A 17,025-nucleotide genomic window follows, 5' to 3' on the forward strand; every position below is an offset into this window, starting at 1 on the left:
ATTTTTCAAACTGGGCTTTAGTTTTTCAAAAAAAAAAATAATGAAAATTTGAAAAAACTTTGGATACGTCACCGTCGTTTCGCACGCGGTTGGTTGAAATAAAAATCAATAAAAGGTGCATGACCGAGATGCCACGAGAATCTTATGCGCTAGAAGAAGAGATCCGAACGATTCACGTTTTGTCTGATCTCCTTGATCGTACGTGAAAACCTCGTAAACGTCACCAAAGCTGTTATACAGGGGATTTTGAATTTTAATATTAATTATTGCAAAAATGAAACATTTTTAGGATCTGAAAATGTTACCAATTCTTCTATTTTTACATACTTTATTGACTTTTTGAAAGACTGTCTTTCTATTTGATTGAGAGTAACGGCCCTATACGGTACAATAAAAATGTGCCATCAATTTTTATATACAATTTAATGTAGTAACTAAATGTAACTACAATTAAATTAGATTTTAGTAGTTGACTACTTATACAATTTTGTTTAATTAATCTCAATTTGTAAATAATTGTTGTAGCGAGTTTTAGATACTTATTATCTTTACAGAAAAATTATATAATATACAGTTGACTTGTCGTTAATAATAATGAATTATAGTATTTTATTAATATACTGTGTTTTTACTTATTTTAAAACTGGGACAGTTACTAACAATGTTTAAAGGACTAAGAATATAATTATTTATAACGTTTTTAATCGTCTAATCACCCAATTATTGTTAGAATTTCGCGCCGCCATTACTATGACATGATTTACAGGACGAGCCCTTTCCAAAAAGGTATCACATATTAAAATCGGACAATTAACAAAAAAGTTATATTTATGGGTATAATTGTTTATAACGTTTTTACTCGTTTAATTATCGTTATTGTTAGAATTTCGCGCCGACATTACTATGAAATGATCTACAGGACGAACCCTTTCCAAAAAGGTATCACATATTAAAATCGGACAATTAACAAAAAAGTTATACTTATGGAGATGATTTTGCTTTTCAAAGAACCGCCTGGCGCCACGTACGTCTGGAAACAGGTTCTTGCTTTGTTGCACTTTTCTAATTACCGATATGATTTAGCGACGACCAAAATTCACTTTTGTGTAGAAGACAGTATACGCATTCTGATTTGATAATCATACCTGATATTATGTTAATTACTTTTCAATTTTTGGGACTCTAAACTTAGACATTTTTTTTATATAATTCACTGTTTTCGCGGAATTTAAGGTGTTCCCGTCCAAAATCTGCGCCGCCAAAACTGTGTTAGACTCTACTCTACGAGATCTTCCTAATGAACTATTAATCATTAAAATCGATACACAAACAAAAAAGTTTTTTTTATGGATGGAATTTATGGGTAACTTCACACGGGTGATATAGAAGCCAAGATATAAGAAGTCATCTGGTAGCGATCAAATCATCTCAACTGATACAATATATAACAGATTACTGAATGTTCTTTTCGGAAAGAGGGTATGTTTTAATGAGTGTTTTACTTTAGTAAGGCTTTCGACCGAGTCAATCATACTCAGCTTCTTTCAAAACTTCGTTAAATACATAATTTACTCATTGTTTTTTGTATGCTGATGATTTAGACATTTTTGCTCGGGTTTCTTCACCTTTGGATTGCTCAACAATATAGCGCTACATTGATGCGTCTTTATTGCAGCTCAAATTTCTTGACACTGAACCCTGAAAATGTAATATTATTTCTTTTACAAGGAAGGTAAGCACAATCAGAAACGATCACAGCCTGGATGGTATTGCCATATTTAGAGTGGCTGAGGTCAGGGACTTAGGCATCACATTTGATGTCAAACTAACGTTTGAGGACCACGTTGTTGTAAAGGTTTGGCGCATGCTTGACTTCTTTATGAAAGTTACGCAGAATTTTATTATTATTTATGCTATAAGAAGATTGCGTATGTGCATAGCGTTTAAAGCTTCTACAACTCCATTTGGAATCCCCAATATCAAATATATATAACCAGAATTGAAAGGATTTAAAAGAAATTCCTAAAATTTTTAAATACAATAATCCATAATAATAATATCCATCTTCCAGACTTTTTGTATATGATAATAAAAATAACCTGCGATTTTTGATTGACACCGGAGCTGACATTTCTGTCATTCCAAATAAATTTTATCCCTTAAATCAAAAAGACTCACAGTCCATACTTACTGCGGCTAACGGTTCTGTAATCGATACTTATGGTAAAAAATTACTAACCGTCTCTTTAAATTTACGAAGAAATTGTCCTTTCGTTTTCACTATTGCGAATGTTACAAAACCGCCATTACAAATTCGCCATTTTAGTTGATATAAAAAATCGACAATTGATAGACTCAAAGACCACTTTATCTACTTATGGCACGTTAGCCAACTCAGAAATTTCTTCCCCTAAATTATTTTCTATCGAAACTGAATTTACAAATCTTTTAAAATCCTTTCCAAATTTAACCACTATTCCAGATTTTAATTTACCTGTTAAACATAATGTTAAACATTATATTATAACCGATTCACATCTTCCATTTTGTAGGAGGAGACGACTTGACAAAACTAAATTTGCAATCGCCAAAAGAGAATTCAATGATATGGTAGAACTCGGTATTTGTGATCATCTTCTTCTTCTGTTGCTTCACCCTTACACATGGTACCTAAAAAAGATTGTCAAGACTGGCGTCCTTGTGGCGACTATCGTCAGTTAAATTTAGTAACGGTACCAGACAGATACCCATTACCTCATTTGCAAGATTTTAATATGAACCTTCATGGTTGCACAATTTTTTCAAAAATCGATCTTGTACGAGCGTATCACCAGATACCAGTAGCAGAAGAAGATATCTACAAAACCGCTATCACTACCCCTTTCGGTCTCTATGAGTTCTCTAGAATGCCATTTGGGTTAAAAAACGCAGCCCAAACGTTTCAACGATTTATAAATGAAGTAACTTCCGGTTTAAGTTTCATTTTTGTCTACCTGGATGATATCCTTATTGCTAGTAAAGACAAAAATGAACATTTAATTCACCTTCGACAACTTTTTGAAAGATTAGACAGTTTTGGAATCAACATTAAACCGTCTAAATGTGTTTTTGGAGTAAGTTCAATAGATTTTTTAAGCCATCATATATCTTCCAAAGGGTCTCGTCCAACTCAATCAAAAATTGAAGCAATAAATAATTTTCCTCAACCTCAAAATCTGAAAGAACTCCAAAGATTTCTTGGAATGATCAATTTCTATCACAGATTTGTACCCAATTTTTCTGAAATTCTTGGACCCTTGCATTCTCTTTCGACCACACTTTGCAAAAATAATCAGAAGCAAATTACTGTGTGGACAGACGAGCACACCAACTCTTTTTCACGTGCTAAAGATCTATTATCTCAGTCCGTATATATCGCGCATCCAAATCCTTCAGCCAATTTGACATTAACAACAGATGCCTCTAATACAGGTATGGGTGCAGTTCTGTCTCAGGCTATTAATAATACGACCCAACCCGTTGCTTTCTTTTCAAAAAAGTTATCACCTAGTCAAATAAATTACTCAACTTTTGATAGGGAACTTTTAGCTATTTATTCATCTATTAAATATTTCAAACATTTTTTATACGGCAACCAATTTACAATTTACACTGATCACAAACCGTTAGTTAATTCCATTCATTCCAAATCAGATAAAACACCAAGACAAACACGTTATCTTCATTATATATCTCAATTCACTTCAGACATCAGGTATATTAAAGGCGATTCTAACATTATTGCAGACACAATGTCACGCATTAATATAGAATCCCTCAATTTTTCTTATCCTGATTTAAAAGAGATTAAACATGCTCAATCTACAGATCTTCAGTTACAACATCTTTTACAAGCCCAATCGCGAGGTAATACTAATTTTACACTCGTTGAAGAAAAATCAGTTTTTCCTGATATAACTTGGTGTGATGTCTCAACATCCATTCCTAAAATTTATATTCCCGAAAAATTTCGCAAACAAATTTTCCAAAAATTTCACAATGTTTCACATCTTGGTATACGTGCAACTCGTCATTTATTAAAGATGCGTTTCTTTTGGCCCCACATGAGTAAAGACATTTATCTTTGGACTAGATCATGTATACCATGTCAAAAAACTAAAATTAATAAATATACAAAATCTCCTATAGAGCATATAAATGTTCCACAAGGAAGATTTCAACATATACATATAGATCTTGTTGGACCTCTTACTCCTTCTTCTGGTTATTCATATATTTTAACTGTTATTGAACGTTTTACTCGATGGCCAGAAGCTTTTCCGGTTATAGACACTTCAGCAAGCACCATAGCAAATACACTTTTTCAAAATTACTTTTCACGATTTGGTATTCCGCACACAATTACTCATGACAAAGGGCGACAATTTGGATCTCAACTTTTTTCAAAATTTGCCATGTTAATTGGTGCTACACAAATTAGTACTTCTGCTTATCATCCGCAAAGCAATGGAATTTTGGAGAGATTTCATCGTACACTCAAAAATTCCATTGTTGCACGTGGTAGTAGCAACAGGTGGTTTCACGATCTTCCAATAATTTTATTAGGACTCAGATCTTCTTTAAAAGTAGATCTGGGATGTTCTTCTGCCGAACTTGTGTTTGGACAACCGCTTCGTCTTCCAGGCGAATTCTTTCTTAAGTCAAACTCTTCGATAGACACAGATCAACTTCTTATTAGCCTGCGTGAATCTTTTGCAAACTTGAGACCAACTCAGACTAACTTTCATTCAAAATTAAAACCTTTCATACACAAAGAATAGTTTAAATCAAATTTTGTTTTTGTAAAAATTCAAGGAATAAAAAATTCTTTATCATCCAGATTTGAAGGTCCTTTCAAAGTTATTAAGAGAATGGATAAATACTTTGTTATTCTAAAGAATAATCGCCACACTTCAATACATATTGATCATTTACAACCAGCATTCTTGTTGAATGAAACCTTGCATGATATTAATACTGTTAAAGAAAATCCTAAAAAAGTAAAATTTTCCTTTTTATAATTTAAACAAATACTTATTATTTCAATGTATATAATGTCTTTCTTGTGCAGACTAAAGACAATTGTTACCACCCTCTATGGATTTCCTTTCCTTCTTCGTTCTTTTTATTTCTATGTTTGAAACATCGTCATTAATTTAAATTTTTAATTTTTATTGAAGGGGGGAATAATTGTAGCGCATCACGCACTCTTATTATTTTTATATAGAAACATCATGTTATATCACCATGGGTTGTTATATCAACATAATGTATTTTCCCATGGCGATTTTGTTATAGTCATAAAAATAATAAATAAACTGGTAGACAAAACATAAAACAGTCTACCAAATACTCCATTTTAATTTTTAATATTTTATTATATGATTAATTAATATAGAGTTACAAATAAATATACTCTATAAATATATTATAATAATATATTCCATAAAATCATTAATGATAGTATTGATTCTCCTCGCCTTCTTGAAATTGTTAATTTTCGTAGTTATATTTTGTGCTACTCTCATTTCACATCATAATTATCAATACAATTCATATTTCAGTACGATCCTAAATATGTTTTAACTTACATATCACTTCGTCTCAGCTCTTTAATCAAAAGGAACCCAATGAGACAGCCGTGATACCAAGAATCATAGAAGTTATGGAATAGCCTACACGAAAACTGTATGTTATTGAAAACGGAGATGTGGAAAACATTCCATTCGTTGAGACCGATAAAATTATTTTGCTACTGTTTTATATCATGTTGGGTTGGGTTTCACTTGAGAGAGAAGTTTCTCAAAGTGGATCAAGTAAAGCTGACTTGTTCAAACAAGTTGTTCTTTAAATCACATATTTAAATTTGTCACATTTGTCCAATACCAAAAAAAATAAAATAATCTTCTAGGATAGTATCAAACTGGTTTCAAGCTAGGAACTGAACTCATTGTTTTTCTTTTAACGTTATTTTTCTAACTCTTATCATTTCGGGTGTCATCATTTTTCTGGTGCACCTGCCAGCTCGTAACTATAGCTTCAACATTTCAAGAAAACTGGTAAACCTCATGCGAATAACAATGAAGAACGGCCGATGCTGCATAAAAATACGAAATGATATATTTGAGAATGCAGCAGTAAGTAACGGACCAGGTCAGGGGGGCGCGCTCGCGTATCTCCTGTTCAACATATGCCGCGTGTCGTCTGGAAAAGACGGCAATAATGCAGGATAATAAACAGATCTACACAACTGCTAAACACGACGAAGCAGACGTCATGATTACAATTAAGGTCATGTGATTGTAATGGGCTGACCATGTGGAACAACCACCAGATACATATGTGCCTAGAATCCTAGAAGGTTCATGTATGCTAAACCACAAGGATGGCCTAAGCTCAGACTATGGGATAACACAGACCAAGGTGAAATTTAGAGGTTGGAGAACAGTTGCACAGAATAAGCATGAATGGAGGAGAAAACTTTGAGTTGGGTTGTAGCGCCACAGATGAATGATGAATGATGAATGATGGATTATTCTAATGTTTGCGAACATTACAATGGTTCCCATCCGCATCTTTTTGGCAGAAGGTACAACTTGTCTACCTTACAAGTTATCCTTATTTTGCTTCCATTACTTTGCTCTTTTTTTCATTTGTGACTTCCATTCCTAGCAAGTTCCATTTCTACATCACTTACTTTAGATGCCAGAATAATATTAGGTTTAAATTTTTCATTTTTATCAGAAATGTCATGATTTTTTGCTTTAATAGCATAGGACACTAATATTAAGTGTCTAGTAAAAAGAAATTCCAACGAATACGATTATTATCAAACGATTCTTTGGTAAGTCCTTTCCATTTTTACGCAAAAATGTATGCATAAAAATTTCTAATTAATGTTAGCCCCTCTTTTAGAAGCTCTCTCGCAGGAGTTAATCGATAAAATAATTACTTGTCGTTGTATTACGGTCACTTTCATACATGATTTATTACAGTTTTTATCCAGTCCTTGACTTTCAGTTGTTAGCTTGCTGGTTATATAACCGTTACTTACCAGCAGATCATCTATTGTTCTATAAGCCGATGTGCAACATAAATTTTTGCAGTGTTTTATAAAAAATATCAATAACATCGCGAATTGGAGTAAGTGGTTCTTCTATTCTTGTAGAAATATCGTCGAAACTATGGGATTCGAGCTTGACATATCAATCTACAGTTATATTTGTGGAAGTTAACAAATTAACTGGGTTTTCTTTTGCTTCTGTAAATCTTTCTGATGAAATTAGTATTGCGCAGAAACTACTTATTTCCGTAATATCTACATTTTGGTATATTGGATAAACTGTTTTCATGAACCTTATTATGTTTACCTATATATCCTTTTCTATTTGATTAGTAAATTTTACAATAATTTCAATAATTGCGTTCGATATAAATAAAGAGAAATAATCCAGAATCCTAGCCAACCTTAAATTTCTCAAACCATTTTCTTTACGAATACAATTGTAAAGTTGTTTTCTTTTTTTCAGCTAAGTATTTCCATGTTGGACTAGTAATTCTTCGTCTAATGATCTTTCTGTGTAACGTAAAAAGTATTGTCAGTGTACATCTTTATCTGTCCAAGAAAAAGTTCAGTTGATGGAACTTAGAACGGTTTCATTCTGAGCTGACTTGAAAAACGATTATTTTTTGAAAAACGATATACTGTATTACTTGAAAAATAAGTACAAGAACGGATTTTCCAACGTAAATTTGGACATGAGATTGTATTTGCCATCTGCCGATCCAGATTTTAAATTAATGAGTATTGCCAAACAGCCTCAAGGTGCCCACTAAATGTTACATTTTTTTAATCTAATTAAATATGCAATGCATCACTACAAGTAATGAAAAGGTTAATAAATGCTGGACTAAACGATGCCGACACTCTGGATTTTATCCACGTCTTTGTAATCAAGACTTATTGCAATCACTAGGTGATAATAACTCCCATATGGTGACATGGAACATTTTTCAAAGATTTTAAATTCCTTAGGAAGTGGATCAAGAAGATGACATCTATTTTGTTCCTGCTATTGACCGCCTCTCGGAGGGTCAATTTTGAGTTCAAAATTTTATATTGAAATCTTTAGTACTATGTCTGCAAGAAAAGTATATCTTCCACTTCCTCCACTTTAGATAAGTACCTTCTTCATTTATCGAACATTTTGACATTTTTGTTCTATGCACTGGTACTGAAGACATTTTATATAATATAATGTTGAACCTTCTTTATTTATCGAACGTTTTGACATTTTTGTTCCATGCTTATTGAAGACATTTTATATAATACATTGTTGAACCTTTTCTATATCATCCGGATAAAGTTTGTCTTACAAGATTTCTTTTTATCTTTCCAATAACATAATTGTTGTGTCGCTTGTGGTGACTAGTGGAACTTATATAATCAAACAGTAAATAATAATAGGAGGGTTTTTAAAACAAGAATGCACTTAGTACAGCGCGAGGCAGTCATTTAGTAAAAAAAAATCATTTTTGACTATTACTTCAGGAAGATGACAACCATCACTTTCCAAGAAGACCCACATTGTCTAAGTCTTCCACGGAAATTATTACTGACACGTCGTAGTATCACTTGCGTTATTGCACGAATTTCATCTTCAATCCGCACTTTTAAGTCTGATATTCATACCGGGCGTAGCTCATACAGCTTAGACTTGAGATATTCCCATAAAAAATAGTCACACGAGTTCAGGTCTGGCGATCGTAGAGGTTATTGAATATTCCCATTTTTACTGATGAGGCGGTTCGGAAAAAAAATTTTAAGAAAGTGTAATGTAGTTGTGTGACAAGTTGTTGCATCTGGTTGGAAATGAGTATTTTGATTCATAGGCACTTGTGGGATGAAAAAGGTTTCCAGCATTCACACATGTCGCGCTGATGTTACGGTAACTACCTGGCCATCATCATTCTCAAAGAAGTATGGGGCAATTATGCTATTCGAAGACATCGCACACCAAACTGATACTTTGGTCGAATGGAGAGGTTGTTCATGAAGTTGATGAGGATTTTCAACGCTATGACGCCCTGCAGATCTCTGAGGACTTCTTACATTTTTGGGAGTGCTAATAGTTGCACTATCACCATTTTTTCTTATTGTTTGGCCCATTGTTTTTAAGTTAAGAGTCCAAACAGAAATGGTTTTCCTACTCGAAACAAGGGCATGAGGGGGTCAAATAAAATTATCAGCAGAATTTGCGTTGTGCTTGCACATAACATTGACCATTTTCTAAATAGCTGTAACAGCAAAACCACGTTGTTTGCTAATCCAATTAAGTATTAAATATGACATTCACTGCCAACTAACTCATTATAAAAGTCTGCTACAATTGTACGGTTTTACTGACTCAATATTCAAGAAGTGGAACCTTTTTCTGATTCTAAAGTACGTGCCAAAAAAATTGAAACACCTCGAAATACCTGACCCAGAAAGCTGAAATTTTTACAAATAAAATTTGTATTTATTTCAGAAGTAAATCATAACAATCTAAGATATACCAATAATTTATGTCAATAAAATGTTAAATCTCCACGATTGTTTATGCACTGTCTAACTCTGTGAGGCATGCTCTGACTGAGATGATCAATGATATCTTGTAGAATCTCATCCCAGGTTTGCTGCAGATAACGACTCATCATATCCTACACATGCTCGATCGGGTTTAAATCCGAAGGGCGAGCGGGCCAGGGGAGAATTTCTAAAGTTTCTTCGTGTAGGAAGTTCTGGCAAATGTTTGCAATATGAGGTTGTGCGTTATCCTCCTGGAACATGATCTCAGGCTGTTTGTTTAGCCTGGCTATTACAACGAGCTATACAACCTCGTGGATATATCTGTGTATATTTAAACTGCCAGGGATGACAACTACAGGTGACTTATAATCCAACAATATGACACTGCATATCAAAAAAATAAACGGCAAAATCTAAACTGCGTCACTTGCCACGGAATCTTCTTACTATTACCCGTCGATCATTTTGACACAAACAGAACCGGGATTCGTCACTAAATATTATGTGATCCCTCATCTCATTCATCGATCCAACGTTCTTTCTTGGTTCCATAGAAGTCTGGCTCTTTTATGAAGTTGCGTCAAAAGAAGAGGTCGTAAAGGTCGGTATGAGAAGATGAAATTCGTCGGTACACAGTTCTTTGGTTAAGACGATGATCTTCACGTTCGTTACGACGATGTTGACGACGATGTTGGTTATGTCCTTCAGGCCACGCAGTTAATGCTCGAAAGCACTGTTGAAGGGTTTCGATTCAATCTTCGACTAATTTCACGACATTACTGTATTTAATTCCAATTAACACTTTATAGCAATTTTCTATCAATCATTTTTCGAGGCATCAGTCGAAATATCATAAGTTAAAGATTAAATCGTATAAGACTATGTTACATAATTGGTACGAAGAGATCGATGCAGAAAATTATATAATGCAAAAACAATGAGGTGATCTTTTTCAACGTCTATTTTAATCGTTTGAAGAAATATTCTGATACTTAATCCCAAAAACAGTTTTAATAACCCATTTGGTCATACTTGAAAATGATGTTTTTTAGTGACGAATCAATTTTTGTATGAATACATATTAAATAGAGCCGAGTGAAAGATGTCTGGACGATGACTAACAAGTGAGAGATTAATGTTGAATCACGAATATTTGAAACTGATTGACGTAAAAACGTGAAGATGGGCGAAGAACGAAAAAGAGAAAAGATCAAGGTCGGCAGGATGTCAGAGATGTATGATCAAAGTGATAGATAATGAATTATAGCAACAAAGTAAATAAATTTCTTCAATTACATTCAATATCAATCTACACTTAGACATTAAAAGATTTCAAAGATGTAAAATTTAATTTTTTAGCCTACTTTTAAACCATTCAATATATCGTAACATCTATTGAAAAATAAGTTTAAAGTTTCGCTTAAGGTATAACGTGTTTTCCTTAAAGCATTTTAGTTTTAAATGATTATCTAGAATTTCTTAGAACTCGCGGAACTAATAGCGAAATTGCACGTTTCGGAATTCTTCGACACTTTGAAACGAACCTAAGATAAAGTTCTAAAGCACGTCGAGTAGCTTGGAATGTTTTACTCGAATAAGAAACCTCTTTGTTGACAAATAAAATTCTTAGCGCTTCTTAGCTCGTCTGTAAATCATTTTGCATAATATTCATCCACTTTAGATAATTACACCGATTTATAGGAAAAGGTTGGATATGCCAAAACGATTATAGCCTAGTTAAATAAAAATTATAGGAGCTTGACTTTTTTACGTTGCTTAAGCAGAGAATTAATCATTATTTTAATTGATGCAAGTTTTTGAGGTTGTTTTTCATAGTTTATATTCCTCAATCTATGTCATTATAAAATAGAAAACTGTTTATGGCTATAAAGTGATGGTAGAGTGAGTTAGTTTTTGTGAACCACAATTTGTTACCCGCTTCGAGTTTATATTGAATTCCGATCACTTGGTCTTGTAAGCACATTTCTTGCAAATAGGGCTAATCGATTCACGTGGATTGAATTGCACGTACGAGGATACGATACAACCTAAGTTGCACCGCTGGAACGTACCACTTTTTCTAACCTAATATTTTATTAATGGTTATACACAACCAGAAGACTTCATTTCATACCTACGAGAAAGTAAAGTACTTAAAGTTTTCATTACCATTAAATTTTTGTTTGTCTGTGTTGAATAAATTTTCATCATGGTGCAAATGTAAGAGTAAACACAAATTTCAATGGTTGTTTGCTCAAATATTGTGCGTGTGAATTATTATAGTGTGGAAGTTAACGGTTTAGAAAATATATTTAAATCACGACCGGCGTTTTAACGGAGCCTAGTTTTTTATTTTGAGGTCAACAACAACAGAAAAAAGTAGTTATAACAATCTTCTTTACTTTAAAAATGAAGATATCTAATGACAAATCACATTAATCATTAATTTAAATTTGGAATTAATCATTAGCCAATTTTATATTTATATCCCGCGTTATATACGTGATTATAATCGTAATGTTCATAAAACATGATAAACTATGCAGATAGTGTCTTGACCACGCGAAGAAATGCAACTTCGTTTCTCGCATACAGACAGAAAACGATTGAGATTTAGGTGACCACATGAACTTGAATCATATATCTAAGTACAACGTACACAATGCAAGGTGATTGGCCCAGAAAGCGAGCTTGGAACAATGGGTATTGTGGTGAAGCCAAGAAGGAACCAACAACCGCGGAAGAAAATAATACACGAGAGAAGAGAAAACTGGTGTACTAGGTGGTTTACGGTTTTTCGGTTTATGAACGATTAAAATGTGTGTCACCGGTTAAAACTTGAAATTCTTTTTAAATTTTTTTTCCTCTTGTTGTTTTTTTTTATTAATCAGTATCGTTGTTAATTTAGGTTTTGAGACTCTCGAGTGGATAGAAAGTAGATGAGGAAAATCACGAATGTCGGCTTGTTAATTAAAATTAATTTAAATATTTAAAGTGCTTTTTTAACTGTTTCCTTTTTGAATGCGTTAACTGTTTATGAAGAGTTATAATATGATGAGAGGTTGTTGATGTCGTTAGAAGATAAAGAAACTGGTCGATTAATAAGCAAAGTGAGGTTGTTGGACTTTTTAAACATAATTTAAAATTTTAAAAATCCTCTTTGATTATATAACAGTTTATTTTTTTAACGTAAGATTGTTTTATTTATGGGATGCTTCGTTCCATTTTGGAGGAGTTAACGATTAAGAAGGCAGTAAATTTAACAAATTAAACAAACGACCGAAAAATGCGATAACAAAATTGAGGTTAAGCTGATATCATCTTAAAAAAATCTGCCGTTTCTGCTTAAGCTGGAATTTTGCGAAGTTATTTAAAAAATGAAGATCCGTTGAATAAATAATTCTTATTTATATTTCTAATTTTTATTTATTTAAGAAAACCCCATATAATAAAGTTTGATCTTTTTTAAGAAATTGAGGTAAATGTTATAAATTGAAAATTATGATATTAATCCACGTCTTCGTAGGCATTTCAAGTGAAAACCGAACTGATTATTATTTATTTATATGTCGCCAACTTTACCGTTGTTGTGCTATCGTTACGTTGTCGTCACCTACTTTAAACCCATATTAACGGATCGCAAGTTAAAAGTAATTTTATTTATAAATTCACCTTAAATTTATGTCCAACGTTTGGAAAAGTCGTATATTTAATTCGTGGGAGAAGATGTTTGCTTTATCTTTGCCTGAAATACAAAGCACAATCGCGATAAGTTTATGTTCGAAATTGGTACGTTTATAAAATGTGCAAAATGCTATGGAATCTTTTTGACGAAACTTTTTTAAACAAAGATTATTTGAAAATTGTATCATGTCGTAAAATTATCTAATACTGGAATTTTTGCGTTTCCTGGCTGAAGAATTTTATTTATACCATTTTAATATTAATTCATCGGAAAAGAATTTATAAAAATATAAATAATGAAGGGCAATATTTGGATACTACAGAACTTATAAGGAGTTGAAGATCCTTGTTCTTTGGCACTACAACTTTGAGCGGATTTTGGCCTATTACGTTAGCCTCTTCCATCTACTTCACATCCATCAGGTCCTGTCATATAACATTTTTCCAGTGCTTAGGTCTTCCTCTGGATCTTCACTATTCCAGTTACTACACCAAATCCTTATTTGGCTTCTTCTTCCATCCATTTTCATCATGTGCCCTAGCTAATTCACAATTTGACCTATATTTTCCCCTTCCTTAAACGTATCCAATTCTTAGTTGTATCGACTTCTAGATTCAGTTTTTACACACTCCTCCATATATGTATTCTGCGAAGCAACTTTCTTTCGAACATTCATAATGCGTTTTCATTCAACATCCATGTTTCTGCTCCGTATGCCAGAAAGGATCTTATAATATAAGTACGAAGGCTTTCACGGCCGGTGTGAATTAAACTAAGATTAGAACTAAAACTAGAACTAACACTAGAAACTTTCGGGTTTTGCCGTGCGTCTTTTAATAAAAGGTTTGACGTTTCGGATGCCATGTTGCAACCTTCTTCAGAAACTGGTTCGAAGTGACTTCTAGTGTTAGTTCTAGTTTTAGTTCTAATCTGAGTTTAATAAGGATCTTATAAGTTATTAGTACATATAAGCAAAGTTTGAGCTAAGGTCTAGGTAGCCTAGGTACTTGAAGTTCTTGATACCCAGCAAGTCCTTGATGTTTATATTTTGGGGATTTTTTACCTTTTCGTCCCTTGACACCTTCTTATATTTATCTTTGTTTCGTGCTTCACTCACATCCTTCCTCATATGACTCATAATTGTCGTATCCACACACAATATGCGATTTGGTTAGTAAACTCATTCCTTTGTCAAAGTTACAAATCGCCGAGTACAGTGAATATTAATTTAATACAACGCATCTCTTTATTACACTTTAAATTTTATTTTGAACAATTCGGATTTGGCATCCTGTAATCAGTATTTTTTTCAGCCGAGTTGTCCATTGTAGCCCTCACCATTCTCACAAGTTTGCCGGGTATTCTCATCAGTTACATCTTGCCCTCAAGTTTATTCCTGCTAATGCTATTAAAGGTCTTCTTGAAATCAATGAATAATACATTTATTTATACCTTATTATAAAGTTTCGTGCAAAACCTCAAATCAATCAAGTTGAATTCCTATATTTTAAATTTAAAAGCACGTATTGATTACAGACAAAATTTTTTTTTTTTTTTTTTTTTGGCCTTCAAGACCTAATTTGGAAACTGGCATTGCTGTTGTAGAATTTAGCACTAATATTGGAAAATGTTATTCATAAATGGATGAATCGTTTACTTGAAGAACTATTATATTTAAGATGATTAACAAAAATAACGATAATTAAAATGTTTTGCTTCTTCTTCTTCTTGCAGCACTACAATCCTCTGTAAACTTTGGCTTACTTTACAGTTCGTTGTTATTATGATCTGTCAGACGCCGCACGCTTCCAGTTTTGTACAGCAAGCGTCCAAACGTCCTCCATCACATCATTCTTCCATCGTTTCTTTGGTCTTCCTCTACCTCTCTGTCCCTGTGGTGTTCATTCTATACTTCTCTTCACTCCCTTGTCGCTTTCCATTCTTGCAAAATTTTCCAACCATACTGCTTTTTATGCTTTTCTGTGTTCTACTATGTCTGCACCATTTATGAGCTGGTTCAGACTTATTGTTCACATTCCAGCTCCATTTGTTTTTATTCTCTAATGATATAGACCATGATTTTCAACGATAGTCTTATAATAGTGCGATAGATCTTAAGTTATGATTGTTTGCCCAGTGTTTTACTCAATATTACTGATCTGGTTATGGTTTAGTAATCACATAGTAAAATCTATCAATGTAGTTAATTCTGCTTTTGATATGTTATGTTTACATATACATATGTAGAAATATACACACAAACACTCAATGCTAAAATTCATTGTCATGTCAATAAGTATCATAATACTTAGATCTCGGTGGATGAATCATGTTTTCTATGGTCACGGAACTATCTATGGTATGGGTTTGATTGTGTTCGTATTGACTTAAGTAGTTTGTATTTAGTCTGGTTTAGGTGTAAAAGGATTTGCTTTCATTGCCACCTAATAACACTTTTGATTTCTTTGGGAATTTTTGGCTGCCAAATTACATAGTATTTCAATTTAATCTTTTGCATACGTTTTTATGATATATTTACTTATTTAAAAAAGAATTGTTTATAGAAAATAATGCTTGCATTTTCTCTCAACTAAGTTGTTGCGTCGATCGTCGATAGATTTTGTTCGGTTTATAAGATTTGGGATGGCTCAGGTATCAGTGTGACTGAGCTCGGATTGGCTAGGATGATTTCAGTTGGGTCTAGCTTAGGTGTGGAATGGATCAGGGAATAGTTTGGGTGTAGATTTGTTGGTATAGTCTTAGGTGAGAGCTTACGTAGCTTTTAATGGTTTCCGTGATTTAAATTGGCTCCAGTATCTATGTGGCTAAGCTATCTTAAGATAACTATAGATTAGTTGTAGATTTTATTAATTTGGTTTAGTTTACATGATTTGGCGTGGAAATAGCTTGGATATAGATATCTTGGGATAGAGAGAGCTGGTTTAGGTGTGGATACGCTGGGTTTGGTTTCGTTGTCGATTAGGTTTGCGTGATTTAGGTTGGCTCTGGTTTCTGTATGGATAGGCTAACTTAGGCTAGGATGGTTTCAGTTTGGTCTGGATAAGTAGGTTTTTTTTGTGACTTGGATTGATTCGCTTTGTTTACATAATTTGGCATGGGAATAGTTTGGATGTAGATATGTTGGGATACGCTGAGATTTGATTTGGATGTGGATGTGTTAGGTTTGGTTTCGTTGTGGATTAGATGGGTTCTGTTTGAATTGCATGATTTAGGTTGAGACAGGTGTGAGAGCTCTGCGTATGGATTAAGTGTGAAGGTGTCACTTTGGTTGAAGATCAGAATTGGTTCGATTTTGTGTAACTAGTTTACGTATAGATAATGTTTTATCTTGATATTTGTATTGCATCAATAACCCTAACATATCTAAACTATAATCATTAAGCACATTTTTCGAAAAGCGAAAATTTCAAGATATCTGTGAGGTTGATGAATAGCCGACACACAGAAAACGAAACGTTCAGATAACTTTAAGTGTCCGAGTTTTCGTAAAGTAGAAACTTAACTAATAATTTGTTTATTTCCGGCTGGTTTATATGCATAGGTGTAAGCATAGGTGGCAATCGACAAACGATAAATTGACCGATATGGCGAATTGGCTCTCCAACGAGTTTGTTCTTATACGTGGGTCTTTTCGTTATAAACTATGTTACAGTTCATATTGGGCTAAAATCCATGAATAAATTAAACATATGCAAGAATATGTTATAAA

The 17,025-nt window shown here is 33.2% G+C and overlaps 1 protein-coding gene across 1 annotated transcript in view; it reads right to left on the reverse strand.

The window, feature by feature from the left end:
* The window catches only part of LOC111414958 (zinc finger protein 3-like), a 101,164-nt gene that overhangs the window by 66,108 nt on the left and 18,031 nt on the right, over positions 1-17,025 (reverse strand). The window lies entirely within an intron of this gene.

The sequence above is a fragment of the Onthophagus taurus genome, chromosome 6, assembly GCF_036711975.1.
Source record: "Onthophagus taurus isolate NC chromosome 6, IU_Otau_3.0, whole genome shotgun sequence".
In the NCBI taxonomy this organism is placed as follows: domain Eukaryota; kingdom Metazoa; phylum Arthropoda; class Insecta; order Coleoptera; family Scarabaeidae; genus Onthophagus; species Onthophagus taurus.